This window comes from Anomaloglossus baeobatrachus, chromosome 4 (assembly GCF_048569485.1).
Source record: "Anomaloglossus baeobatrachus isolate aAnoBae1 chromosome 4, aAnoBae1.hap1, whole genome shotgun sequence".
Classification (NCBI taxonomy): Eukaryota; Metazoa; Chordata; class Amphibia; order Anura; family Aromobatidae; genus Anomaloglossus; species Anomaloglossus baeobatrachus.
Genome location: NC_134356.1, coordinates 654,073,189 through 654,086,007, shown reverse-complemented (window position 1 = coordinate 654,086,007; position 12,819 = coordinate 654,073,189). Strand labels below are relative to the sequence as shown.

General features: G+C 54.0%; 1 protein-coding gene across 1 annotated transcript in view; it reads left to right on the top strand.

Moving 5' to 3' along the window:
• DNMT1 (DNA methyltransferase 1) overlaps positions 1-12,819 on the top strand; it is an 83,820-nt gene that overhangs the window by 57,500 nt on the left and 13,501 nt on the right. The window lies entirely within an intron of this gene.

Here is a 12,819-nt window from a genome sequence, read left to right as displayed (position 1 = left end):
CAGGTCAGATGGGTGTCTCCGTTCTCCGATACCATTTCCTCCGTTCGACCATTTTTGTAATCTTTCTGATGCCTGGGTACATGCGTCCTACATGTCATGTGCCCCATTGAGAATTAGAGGGTTATAAAAATTACACAATTAGTATCGCCGCATTCAGAAATGCCTGATTTATCAACCTATAAAATCTGTTAATCTGATCAGTACAGGGCGTAGCGATAAACTTAAGCATTTAGAATTTATTTTGTCATCGCAACGCTTGCGCAAAAACTGGCGGTCAAAACGTAACATCTGCGCAAAAAAGGTACTATTAAAAACCAGCTCCAGATGCAAAAAATAAACTGTTACTGAGCCCCTTATCCTGAAAAGTGAGAACGCTACGGGTCGTGGAAAATGGTGCAAAAACTGCATCTTTATATACCGTATTTCTTTGTCGCTCCATTGGGAGACCCAGACAATTGGGTGTATAGCTTCTGCCTCCGGAGGCCACACAAAGTATTACACTTTAAAAAGTGTAACCCCTCCCCTCTGCCTATACACCCTCCCGTGCATCACGGGCTCCTAGGGAAGATGGTGGCAGCAATGGAGGCAGTTCCCTTTGCGCAGTTTCATCTGCACTTGTTAGATCTAGTGAGAGCACTCCGGCTCTACATTTCTCGCACGGCGCCGTTCGGATGCGCTCTTTGTCCTTGTCGCTGGCCAGCGTAAGGGGTCGCAGGCTTCCAAGTCAACCTTGGCTCGGTGGATCAAGGAACCGATTCTTGAAGCCTACCGTTCTTCTGGGCTTCCGATTCCTTCAGGGCTGAAGGCCCATTCTACCAGAGCCGTGGGTGCATCCTGGGCATTGCGGCACCAGGCTACGGCTCAGCAGGTGTGTCAGGCGGCTACCTGGTCGAGTCTGCACACTTTCACGAAACACTATCAGGTGCATGCCTATGCTTCGGCAGATGCCAGTCTAGGTAGGCGAGACCTTCAGGCGGCGGTTGCCCACCTGTAAGAGGGGGCCGTTTTTCGGCTCTTTTTATCGAGGTATTCTTTTACCCACCCAGGGACTGCTTTTGGACGTCCCAATTGTCTGGGTCTCCCAATGGAGCGACAAAGAAGGGAATTTTGTTTACTTACCGTAAATTCCTTTTCTTTGTCGCTCTATTGGGAGACCCAGACAATTGGGTGTATAGGCTATGCCTCCGGAGGCAGCACAAAGTATTACACTCAAAAGTGTTAAGCCCCTCCCCTTCTGCCTATACACTCCCCGTGCTCCCACGGGCTGCTCAGTTTTATGCTTTGTGCGAAGGAGGCAGACATGCACAGCACAGCTCCACAGATTGGTCAGCAGCAGCTGCTGACTATGTCGGATGGAAGAAAAGTGGGCCCATATAGGGCCCCCAGCATGCTCCCTTCTCACCCCACTTTTGTCGGCGGTGTTGTTAAGGTTGAGGTATCCATTGCGGGTACGGAGGCTGGAGCCCACATGCTGCTTTCCTTCCCCATCCCCCTCTGGGCTCTGGGTGAAGTGGGATCCTATCGGTCTCCAGGCACAGGAGACCGTGCTTCATCCACAGCTCCTGAGGACCATGCTGGATAGGAGCCGGGTACCGTTCAGGGACATGGCCCTGCATCTTGAAGGTACTCTGTATCCCTGTAGGGACCGTGCACGGCAACACCTCAGCTTTGCTGGGTGTGCTAGTGCACCGGGGACCGCGGCGCTGACCGGGTCTATATGTGCCATTACACACTCAGCGTCGCTGAGTGTGTTTATATGTAGGGGCTACCGCGCTAACCGCCGCTGCCATGTGAAACTGCGGCGCGCCTGGGACTTGTAGTTCGCCGGGGACTTCGGCGTCGGCCGCGCTTTTACGGCGGCGACGCTTATACTCGAGTCCCCGGCTTTCTTGCGGCCTAGCTTCCTTTTTCCCGCCCTCAGCCCTGACAGGCAGGGGGAAGGGCGGGACGCTGCACGGAAGAGAGGGAAAAACGAGCAGCATGAGGGCTGGAGCATGCTTTGCATACTCCACTCCCCTCACTGTGCACTGTGTGAGATGCCCACGGCTCCCTTCTCTCGGCAGGACGCCGCAGCCATTTCCTGTCAGCTCCTCCGACGCTGCAGAGAGGGATTAACCCTGGGAGACCCAGACACGGTCTCTGGTGGCCTCACAACCGCCTTAGGCGGCTGGTAAGCAGCACCTGTGGTGTTAGCCCCATGGTGCTGTAGTGTATTGATACATTCTGTTATTACTATATACTTTACACTGTATGAGCACAGTTCATTATGGCTATTTACCCTTTTGTGTTAATCAGGGAAAACAATAGCATGGCGCCCACAAAGACAGGGGTGCCAAAACACAGGCTTATTATGCTGCCTGCGCCGCTTGTACGACCCAGCTGCCGGCAGGTCCCATTGACCCTCATTGTGTGCAATGTGTGGCCCCTGTGACTCTCTTCTTCAGCCAGAGCATCTGCTAAGAGGGGCCCAGGGGGAGACACCTGTTGACACGGTCCTTAATGACGGGGATGGAGTTTGCAAAACTCTCAGACTATGGCTGAGATACTAGAAGCCTTGCAGTCCAGGCCGGTATCTCAGCAAAGGGACTATGTTGAATCATTGTTCCCTGGCCCCCCTCAATTGGACCAACAATGTCCTCCCGGGACACAATTTCCAGGCTGAGGGTTCTGACTTAGACCCCAGCCCCAGACCGACTAAGCGGGCTCGCTTAGAATTTCCCTCGACATCATGTTGTTCAGGGTCTCAGCGGGGGGAATCTCCGGTTGATGATGCGGAGACAGCTGATCAGGATTCTGATCCTGAGGGCGCTCTCAATCGTAATACTCCAGACGGGGACGCCATAGTGAACGATCTTATTGCGTCCATCAATCAAATGCTGGATATTTCTCCCTCAGCTCCTCCGGCGGAGGAGTCAGATTATCAGCAGGAGTAATTCCGCTTCAGGTTCCCCAAGCGTACACCGAGTATGTTTCTAGACCATTCTGATTCCAGAGAGGCAGTCCAGAATCACCATGCTTGTCCAGATAAGCGTTTTTTCTTAGCGCCTTAAGGATACACGTTGTCCTTTTCCACCTGACGTGGTTAAAGGTCGGACTCAGTGTCTCAGAGTGGACCCTCCAATCTCACAGACTGGGGGCTAGATCATTACTTGCAGTGGAAGATGGAGCCTCGCTCAAAGATGCCACTGACGGGCAGATGGAGCTCTGGTTGAAATCCATCTATGAAGCTATCGGAGCTTCTTTTGCCCCAGCATTCGCAGCCGTAGGGGCGCTACAAGCTATCTCAGCAGGTCAAGCGCAAATTGAAGCAGCCACATACACGGCCGCGCCACAAGTGGCATCCATTACCTCCCAAACCTCGGCAACGCTATTAGTGCTGTCCTGGACTCTGCGAGCTGTACGGCGGTTGCGGCCGCCAATTCGGGGGTACTCCGCAGGGCCTTATGGCTACGGGAATGGAAGGCAGATTCTGCTTCCAAAAAAGCGCTTAACCAGTTTGCCAATTTGTGGCGACAGGTTGTTTGGCGAGCGTCTGGATGAAGTCATCAAACAATCCAAAGGAAAGGATACATACTTACCCCAGTCCCAACCAAACATATCCCAACAGAGGAGAGGGCAGTCGAGGTTTCGCTCCTCTCGGGGCGCGGGCAGGTCCCAATTCTCCTCGTCCACAAGGTCTCAGAAAGACAAAGGAGCTCTGATGCATGGCGGTCTAAGTCACGTCCTAAACAGACCACCGGGGGCGCCGCTAACAAAGCGGCTTCCTCATGACTTTCGGCCTCCGCTAGTAGCATCCTCGGTCGGTGGCAGGCTCTCCCGCTTTTGCGACACCGGGCTGCCACAAATAAAAGACCGCTGGGTGAGAGTTATTCTGTCTCACGGTTACGAGATAGAGTTTACCTCTCGTCCCCCGACTCGATTCTTCAGGTCATCCCCGCCTCCCGAGCGAGCCGAGGCTCCTCTGCAGACGCGGCGCACTCTGACGGCTGAAGGAGTGGTGATCCCTGTTCCTCTTCAGCATCAGAGCCACGGTTTTTACTCCAACTTGTTGGTGGTCTCAAAGAAGGACGGGTCTTTCCGCCCGGTCCTGGACCTGAAACTGCTCAACAGACGGGTAAAAACCAGGCGGTTCCGGATGGAATCCCTCCGCTCCGTCATCGCCTCAATGTCCCAAGGAGATTTCCTTGCATCAATCGATATCAAAAATGCTTATCCCCATGTACCGATTGCTCCAGAGCACCAGCGCTTCTTGCGCTTCGCCATAGGACACGAATACCTGCAATTCGTGGCACTGCCGTTCGGCCTGGCAACAGCCCCACGGGTTTTTACCAAGGTTATGGCTACTGTAGTAGCGCTTCTACACTCCCTGGGTCACTCGGTGATCCAGTATTTGGACGATCTGCTGATCAAGGCACCCTCTATAGGGGCATGCCAACGCAGCCTTGACGCTACCCTGGAAACTCTCCAGGGTTTCGGGTGGATCAGCAATTCTCCAAAGTCAAATCTGACACCGGCCCAATCGCTGACATATCTTGGCACGAAGTTTCATACTCTCAGCGATAGTGAAGCTTCCGCTGATCAAACAGCAGTCACTACGGAAAGGGGTACAATCTCTCCTTCAAGGCCAGTCACATCCCGGGAGGCGCCTCACGCACTTCCTGGGGAAGATGGTGACAGCAATGGAGGCAGTTCCTTTCGCGCAATTTCACCTGCGTCCCCTTCAATGGGACATCCTATGCAAATGGGACAGGAAGCCGACGTCCCTCGTCAGGACCGTCTCCCTCTCTCAGACGACCAAAGCTTCCCTTCGGTGGTGGCTTATTCCCACTTCATTAGCGAAGGGGAAATCTTTCCTACCCTCATCCTGGGAAGTAGTCACGACGGACGCGAGTCTGTCAGGGTGGGGAGCGGTTTTTCTCCACCACAGGGCTCAGGGTACGTGGACCCAGCAAGAGTTCTCGCTTCAGATCAATGTTCTGGAGATCAGAGCAGTGTATCTTGCCCTGAAAGCTTTCCAGCAGTGGCTGGAAGGCAAGCAGATCAGAATTCAGTCGGACAATTCCACAGTGGTGGCATACATCAACCACCAAGGCGGCACACGCAGTCGGCAAGCCTCCCAGGAAGTCCGGCGGATTTTGATGTGGGTGGAAGCCACGGCCTCCACCATCTCTGCAGTTCACATTCCAGGCGTGGAAAACTGGGAAGCGGATTATCTCAGTCGCCAGGGCATGGACGCAGGGGAATGGTCCCTTCACCCGGGCGTGTTTCAGGAGATCTGTTGCCGCTGGGGGATGCCGGACGTCGACTTCATGGCGTCCCGGCACAATCACAAGGTACCGACGTTCATGGCACGGTCTCAAGATCCCAGAGCTCTGGCGGCAGACGCCTTAGTTCAGGATTGGTCGCAGTTTCAGCTCCCTTATGTGTTCCTCCGCTGGCACTGTTGCCCAGTGTGTTACGCAAGATCAGGACCGACTGCCGCCGCGTCATCCTCGTCGCTCCAGACTGGCCGAGGAGGTCGTGGTACCCGGATCTGTGGCTTCTCACGGTCGGCCAACCGTGGGCACTACCAGACCGACCAGACTTGTTATCTCAAGGGCCGTTTTTTCCATCTCAATTCTGTGGCCCTCAACCTGACTGTGTGGCCATTGAGTCCTGGATCCTAGCGTCTTCAGGATTATCTCAAGACGTCATTGCCACTATGAGACAGGCTAGGAAACCAACGTCCGCCAAGATCTACCACAGGACGTGGAAAATTTTCCTGTCGTGGTGCTCTGCTCAGGGTTCTTCTCCCTAGCACTTTGCCTTGCCCATTTTTTCTGTCCTTCCTTCAATCTGGACTGGAAAAGGGTTTGTCGCTCAGCTCCCTTAAGGGACAAGTCTCAGCGCTCTCTGTTTTTTTCCAGAAGCGCCTAGCCAGACTTCCACAGGTACGCACGTTCCTGCAGGGGGTTTGTCACATCGTTCCTTCTTACAAGCTGACGTTAGAACCCTGGGATCTGAACAGGGTGCTGCTGGTTCTTTAGAAATCACCATTCGAGACAATGAGAGATATTTCTCTCACGCCTTTCGCAGAAAGGGTTTTTTTCTAGTAGCAGTCACTTCACTTCGGAGAGTGTCCGAGCTAGCAGCGCTGTCATGCAGAGCCCCTTTCCTGGTTGTTCACCAGGACAAGGTGGTTCTGCGTCCGGTTCCGGACTTTCTCTCTAAGGTGGTATCCCCCTTTCATCTCAATCAGGATATCTCCTTACCTTCTTTTTGTCCTCATCCAGTTCACCAATGTGAACAGGATTTGCACTTGTTAGATCTGGTGAGAGCACTCAGACTCCACATTTCTCGTACGGCGCCCCTGCGCCGCTCGGATGCACTCTTTGTCCTTGTCGCTGGCCAGCGTAAAGGGTCACCGGCTTCCAAATCAACCTTGGCTCGGTGGATCAAGGAGCCAATTCTCGAAGTCCAGCGTTCGGCTGGGCTTCCGGTTCCCTCAGGGCTGAAGGTCCATTCTACCAGAGCCGTGGGTGCGTCCTGGGCTTTGAGACACCAGGATACGGCTCAGCAGGTGTGTCAGGCGGCTACCTGGTCGAGCCTGCACACTTTCACGAAACACTATCAGTTGCATACCTATGCTTCGGCGGATGCCAGCCTAGGTAGACGAGTCCTTCAGGCGGCGATTGCGCACCTGTAGGAAAAGGCCGTTTTACGGCTCTCTTACGAGGTATTATTTTACCCACCCAGGGATTGCTTTTGGACATCCCAATTGTCTGGGTCTCCCAATAGAGCGACAAAGAAGAAGGGAATTTTGTTTACTTACCGTAAATTCCTTTTCTTCTAGCTCTAATTGGGAGACCCAGCACCCGCCCCTGTTTTTTTGTGTACACATGTCATTCATGTTGAATGGTTTCAGTTCTCCGATATTTCTTCGGATCGATGTTACTTTAAACCAGTTGATAATTCTTTTTCTTCGGCGCTCCATTGGGAGACCCAGACGATTGACGATTGGGTGTATAGCTACTGCCTCCGGAGGCCACACAAAGCATTACACTAAAAAGTGTAAGGCCCCTCCCCTTCTGGCTATACACCCCCCGTGGGAACACGGGATGCTCAGTTTTCAAGCTTTGTGCGAAGGAGGTCAGACATCCACGCATAGCTCCACTGTTTAGTCAGCAGTAGCTGCTGACTATATCGGATGGAAGAAAAGAGGGCCCATATAGGGCCCCCAGCATGCTCCCTTCTCACCCCACTTGTGGTTTGTAAGGTTGAGGTACCCATTGCGGGTACGGAGGCTGGAGCCCACATGCTGTTTTCCTTCCCCATCCCCCTGAGGGGCTCTGTGGAAGTGGGATCTTACCGGCCCCCAAACCCTGAGGCCGGGCTCCATCCACAGACCCAGAGAACCTGCTGGAGGAGCTGAGTACCGTCAGGGACAAGGCCCTGCAACATTCAGGTACTCTGTGTCCCCGCACAGACAGGCCACGCACACTCCAGACTTGCTGGGTGTGCTAGTGCGCCGGGGACAGTAGCGCTGCGCGCTGGGGTTACAGTCACTGCAGCTTAGCTGAGTGATTTTATTGTTGGGAACTACCGCACCGGCCGCTCCGGGAGTGGCGGCGCGGCTGGGACTTGTAGTGCGCCGGGGACTCGCGCTGACCGCGCTTTTACGGCGGCAGCGCTCATAAATCTAGTCCCCGGCTTTTGCGGCCTAGCTCCGCTTCGTTCCCGCCCCCACCCTGTCAATCAGGGGAAGGGAGAGACGCTGTTCCATAGTCAGCGCTGAGGGCTGGAGTCTTATTTACATACTCCAGCCCTCTCACTGGGCACAGTGGGGCGCAGGTTTCCCGCTCTTGGTCTCAACACGCCCAGGGCCCGCCCCTCTCCACAGGACGCCGGCAGCCATTCCTGCATGCAGTCTGGCTGGAGAAAGGACACAGGCTCTGGGGGACCCAGACAAGGGACTCTGCTGACCACACACCCGCGTTTCTGCGGGCGGTAAGCTGCACATAAGTGCTGGCCCCACTAGTGCCACAGTGTTTTTTGGTGCATTTTTTCCCTGTACCATATATATTGATATTGCACTGTACGGTCGCTTCTTGGCTTATACCCTATATTGCTCTGAGGAGACAACAACATGTCATCCGCAAAACGCAAGGGTGCCAAGGCACGGGCGGTATGCACTGCTTGTGTCGCATGTGGGGCTAATCTACCGGCAGGCTCCAATGACCCCCATTGTGTGCAATGTTCAATCCCTGTGCCACTTCGGCAGCCAGAGCCTATGGTAGTAGTGGCCCAGGCAGAGACGCCTGTGAACCCTGCCCCGGTGACGGGGACAGAATTTGCAATTTTTGCTGATAAGATGTCTGTGACTATGACAAAAATCCTGGAGACCTTGCAGTCCAGGCCAGTTTCTCAGACCATGGACACTGCTGTGTCTATGCTCCCCGGTCCCCCTCAGTTGGAACTAATCCGTACTTCAAGGGGGTCCCAGGCATCACAGGCTGAAGACTCTGACTCGGATGACAGTCCCAGGCAGCCTAAGCGGGCTCGCTGGGAAAGACCCTCGACGTCATCACACTGGTCAGGGTCTCAACGAGAAGAGTCCCTGTGTGAGGAGACAGAGGTGGGTGATCAGGAGTCTAATCCTGACACCGCTCTCAATCTAGATACCCCTGATGGTGACGCAATGGTAAATGACCTTATAGCGGCCATCAATAGACTGTTGGATATTTCTCCCCCAGCCCCTTCAGCAGAGGAGGCAGCTGCACAGCAGGAGAAGTTCCATTTTCGGTATCCCAAGCGTAAATTGAGTACTTTTCTGGACCACTCTGACTTCAGAGAATCAGTCCAGAAACATCATGCTTATCCAGACAAGCGTTTTTCCAAACGTCTTAAGGATACACGTTATCCCTTTCCCCCTGACGTGGTCAAACGCTGGACCCAGTGTCCAAAGGTGGATCCCCCCAATATCCAGGCTTGCGGCTAGATCCATAGTTGCAGTGGAGGATGGGGCTTCACTTAAAGATGCCAATGACAGACAGATGGACCTGTGGTTGAAATCTGTCTATGAAGCTATCGGCGCGTCGTTTGCTCCAGCATTCGCGGCCGTGTGGGCACTCCAAGCTATTTCCGCTGGTCTGGCACAGGTGGACTCTTTCATACGTCCAGCAGTGCCGCAAGTGGCGTCCTTAACTACGCAAATGTCTGCGTTTGCGACATACGCTATCAATGCGGTACTGGACTCTACGAGCCGTACCTCAATGGCGTCTGCCAACTCTGTGGTTTTGCGCAGAGCCTTGTGGTTAAAGGAATGGAAAGCAGATTCTGCTTCCAAGAAATGTTTAACCAGCTTGCCGCTATCTGGAGACAGACTGTTTGGTGAGCAATTGGCTGAAATCATTAAACAGTCCAAGGGTAAGGACTCCTCCTTACCCCAGCCCAGATCAAGCAAACCTCAGCAGAGGAAGTGGCAGTCGAGGTTTCGGTCCTTTCGAGGCTCGGGCAAGCCCCAATTCTCTTCGTCCAAAGGGACTCAGAAGGTGCAAAGGAGCTCAGATGCCTGGCGGGCTCACTCACGCCCCAAGAAAGCAACCGGAGGAGCCGCTTCCAAGCCGGCTACCTCATGACTTTCGGCCTCCTCTCTCCGCATCCTCGGTCGGTGGCAGGCTCTCCCGCTTTTGCGACATTTGGCTGCCACAGGTCAAGGACCGGTGGGTAACAGACATTTTGTCTCACGGGTACAGGATAGAGTTCAGTTCTCGTCCTCCGCCTCGGTTCTTCAGAACTTCCCCACATCCCGACCGAGCAGATGCCCTTCTGCAGGCGGTGGGCTCTCTAAGAGCAGAAGGAGTGGTGATCCCTGTTCCTCTTCAGGAACAAGGGCAAGGTTTTTACTCCAATCTCTTTGTGGTGCCAAAAAAGGACGGCTCATTCCGTCCTGTTCTGGACCTAAAACTGCTCAACAAGCATGTGAACGCAAGGCGGTTCCGGATGGAATCCCTCCGCTCCGTCATTGCCTCAATGTCTCAAGGAGATTTCCTTGCATCAATAGACATCAAAGATGCTTATCTCCACGTGCCGATTGCTACAAAGCACCAACGCTTTCTACGTTTCGTGATAGGAGACGACCATCTACAATTCGTAGCTCTGCCATTTGGTCTGGCGACAGCCCCACGGGTTTTCACCAAGGTCATGGCGGCAGTGGTAGCAATCTTGCACTCTCAGGGACACTCGGTGATCCCTTACTTAGACGATCTGCTTGTCAAAGCACCCTCTCAAGGGGCATGCCAACTCAGCCTGAATGTTGCGCTGGAGACTCTCCAGACTTTCGGGTGGATCATCAACTTTTCAAAGTCCAATCTGTCACCGACCCAATCACTAACGTATCTTGGCATGGAGTTTCATACTCTCTCAGCGATAGTGAAGCTTCCGCTGGACAAGCAGCGGTCGCTACAGACAGGGGTGCAGTCTCTCCTTCAAGGTCAGTCGCACCCCTTGAGGCGCCTCATGCACTTCCTAGGGAAGATGGTGGCAGCAATGGAGGCAGTCCCGTTTGCGCAGTTTCATCTGCGCCCACTTCAGTGGGACATTCTCCGCCAATGGGACGGGAAGTCAACATCCCTGGACAGGGAAGTCTCCCTGTCCCAGACGACCAAGGACTCTTTGCAGTGGTGGCTTCTTCCCACCTCTTTATCACAGGGAAGATCCTTCCTACCCCCATCCTGGGCAGTAGTCACGACGGACGCGAGTCTGTCAGGGTGGGGAGCAGTTTTTCTCCACCACAGGGCTCAGGGTACGTGGACTCAGCAGGAGTCCACCCTTCAGATCAATGTTCTGGAGATCAGGGCAGTGTATCTGGCCCTACTAGCCTTCCAGCAGTGGCTGGAAGGAAAGCAGATCCGAATTCAGTCGGACAACTCCACAGCGGTGGCATACATCAACCACCAAGGAGGGACACGCAGTCGGCAAGCCTTCCAGGAAGTCCGGCGGATTCTGATGTGGGTGGAGGACAGAGCATCCACCATATCCGCGGTTCACATCCCGGGCGTGGAAAACTGGGAAGCAGACTTCCTCAGTCGCCAGGGTATGGACGCAGGGGAGTGGTCCCTTCACCCAGACGTGTTTCAGGAAATCTGTCACCGCTGGGGGGTGCCGGATGTCGACCTAATGGCGTCTCGGCACAACAACAAGGTTCCGACCTTCATGGCGCGGTCTCGCGATCAAAGAGCTCTGGCGGTAGACGCCTTGGTGCAAGATTGGTCGCAGTTCCGGCTCCCTTATGTGTTTCCACCTCTGGCACTCTTGCCCAGAGTGCTACGCAAGATCAGATCCGATTGCAGCCGCGTCATACTCGTCGCCCCAGACTGGCCGAGGAGGTCGTGGTACCCGGATCTGTGGCATCTCACGGTCGGCCAACCGTGGGCACTACCAGACCGACCAGACTTACTGTCCCAAGGGCCGTTTTTCCATCGGAATTCTGCGGCCCTGAACCTGACTGTGTGGCCATTGAGTCCTGGATCCTAGCGTCTTCAGGATTATCCCAAGGGGTCGTTGCCACCATGAGACAGGCTAGGAAGCCCACGTCTGCTAAGATCTACCACAGAACGTGGAAGATATTCTTATCCTGGTGCTCTGCTCAGGGAGTGTCTCCCTGGCCATTTGCATTGCCTACTTTTCTTTCTTTCCTGCAATCTGGGTTAGAAAAAGGTTTGTCGCTCGGCTCCCTTAAAGGGCAAGTCTCAGCGCTATCCGTCTTTTTTCAGAAGCGTCTAGCACGACTTTCTAAGGTGCGCACGTTCCTGCAGGGGGTTTGTCATATCGTACCCCCGTACAAGCGGCCGTTAGATCCATGGGATCTGAACAGGGTACTTGTTGCCCTCCAGAAGCCGCCCTTCCAGCCTCTGAGGGATGTTTCACTTTCTCGACTATCGCAGAAAGTGGCTTTTCTGGTAGCGATCACATCTCTTCGGAGAGTGTCTGAGCTAGCAGCGCTGTCTTCCAAGGCTCCTTTCCTGGTCTTCCACCAGGACAAGGTAGTGCTGCGCCCCATTCAGGAGTTTCTCCCTAAGGTGGTATCCTCTTTTCATCTAAATCAGGATATCTCTTTGCCTTCCTTTTGTCCTCATGCAGTTCATCGGTATGAGAAGGATTTACATTTGTTAGATCTGGTGAGAGCACTCAGAATCTACATTTCCCGCACGGCGCCCCTGCGCCGCTCCGATGCACTCTTTGTCCTTGTCGCTGGTAAGCGCAAAGGGTCGCAGGCTTCAAAAGCCACCCTGGCTCGATGGATCAAAGAACCAATTCTTGAAGCCTACCGTTCTGCTGGGCTTCCGGTTCCTTCAGGGCTAAAGGCCCACTCAACCAGAGCCGTGGGTGCGTCCTGGGCATTATGACACCAGGCTACGGCTCAACAGGTGTGCCAGGCAGCCACCTGGTCGAGTCTGCACACTTTCACCAAACATTATCAGGTGCATACCTATGCTTCGGCGGACGCCAGCCTAGGTAGAAGAGTCCTGCAGGCGGCGGTTGCCTCCTCGTAGGGAAGGGCTGTTTTTGCAGCTCTAACATGAGGTATTTCTTTACCCACCCAGGGACTGCTTTTGGACGTCCCAATCGTCTGGGTCTCCCAATGGAGCGCCGAAGAAGGGAATTTTGTTACTTACCGTAAATTCCTTTTCTTCTAGCTCCAATTGGGAGACCCAGCACCCGCCCTGTTTCCTTCGGGATTTTTGGTTTTTTCGGGTACACATGTTGTTCATGTTGAACGGTTTTCAGTTCTCCGATGTTCTTCGGATTGAATTTGTTTAAACCAGTTATTGGCTTTCC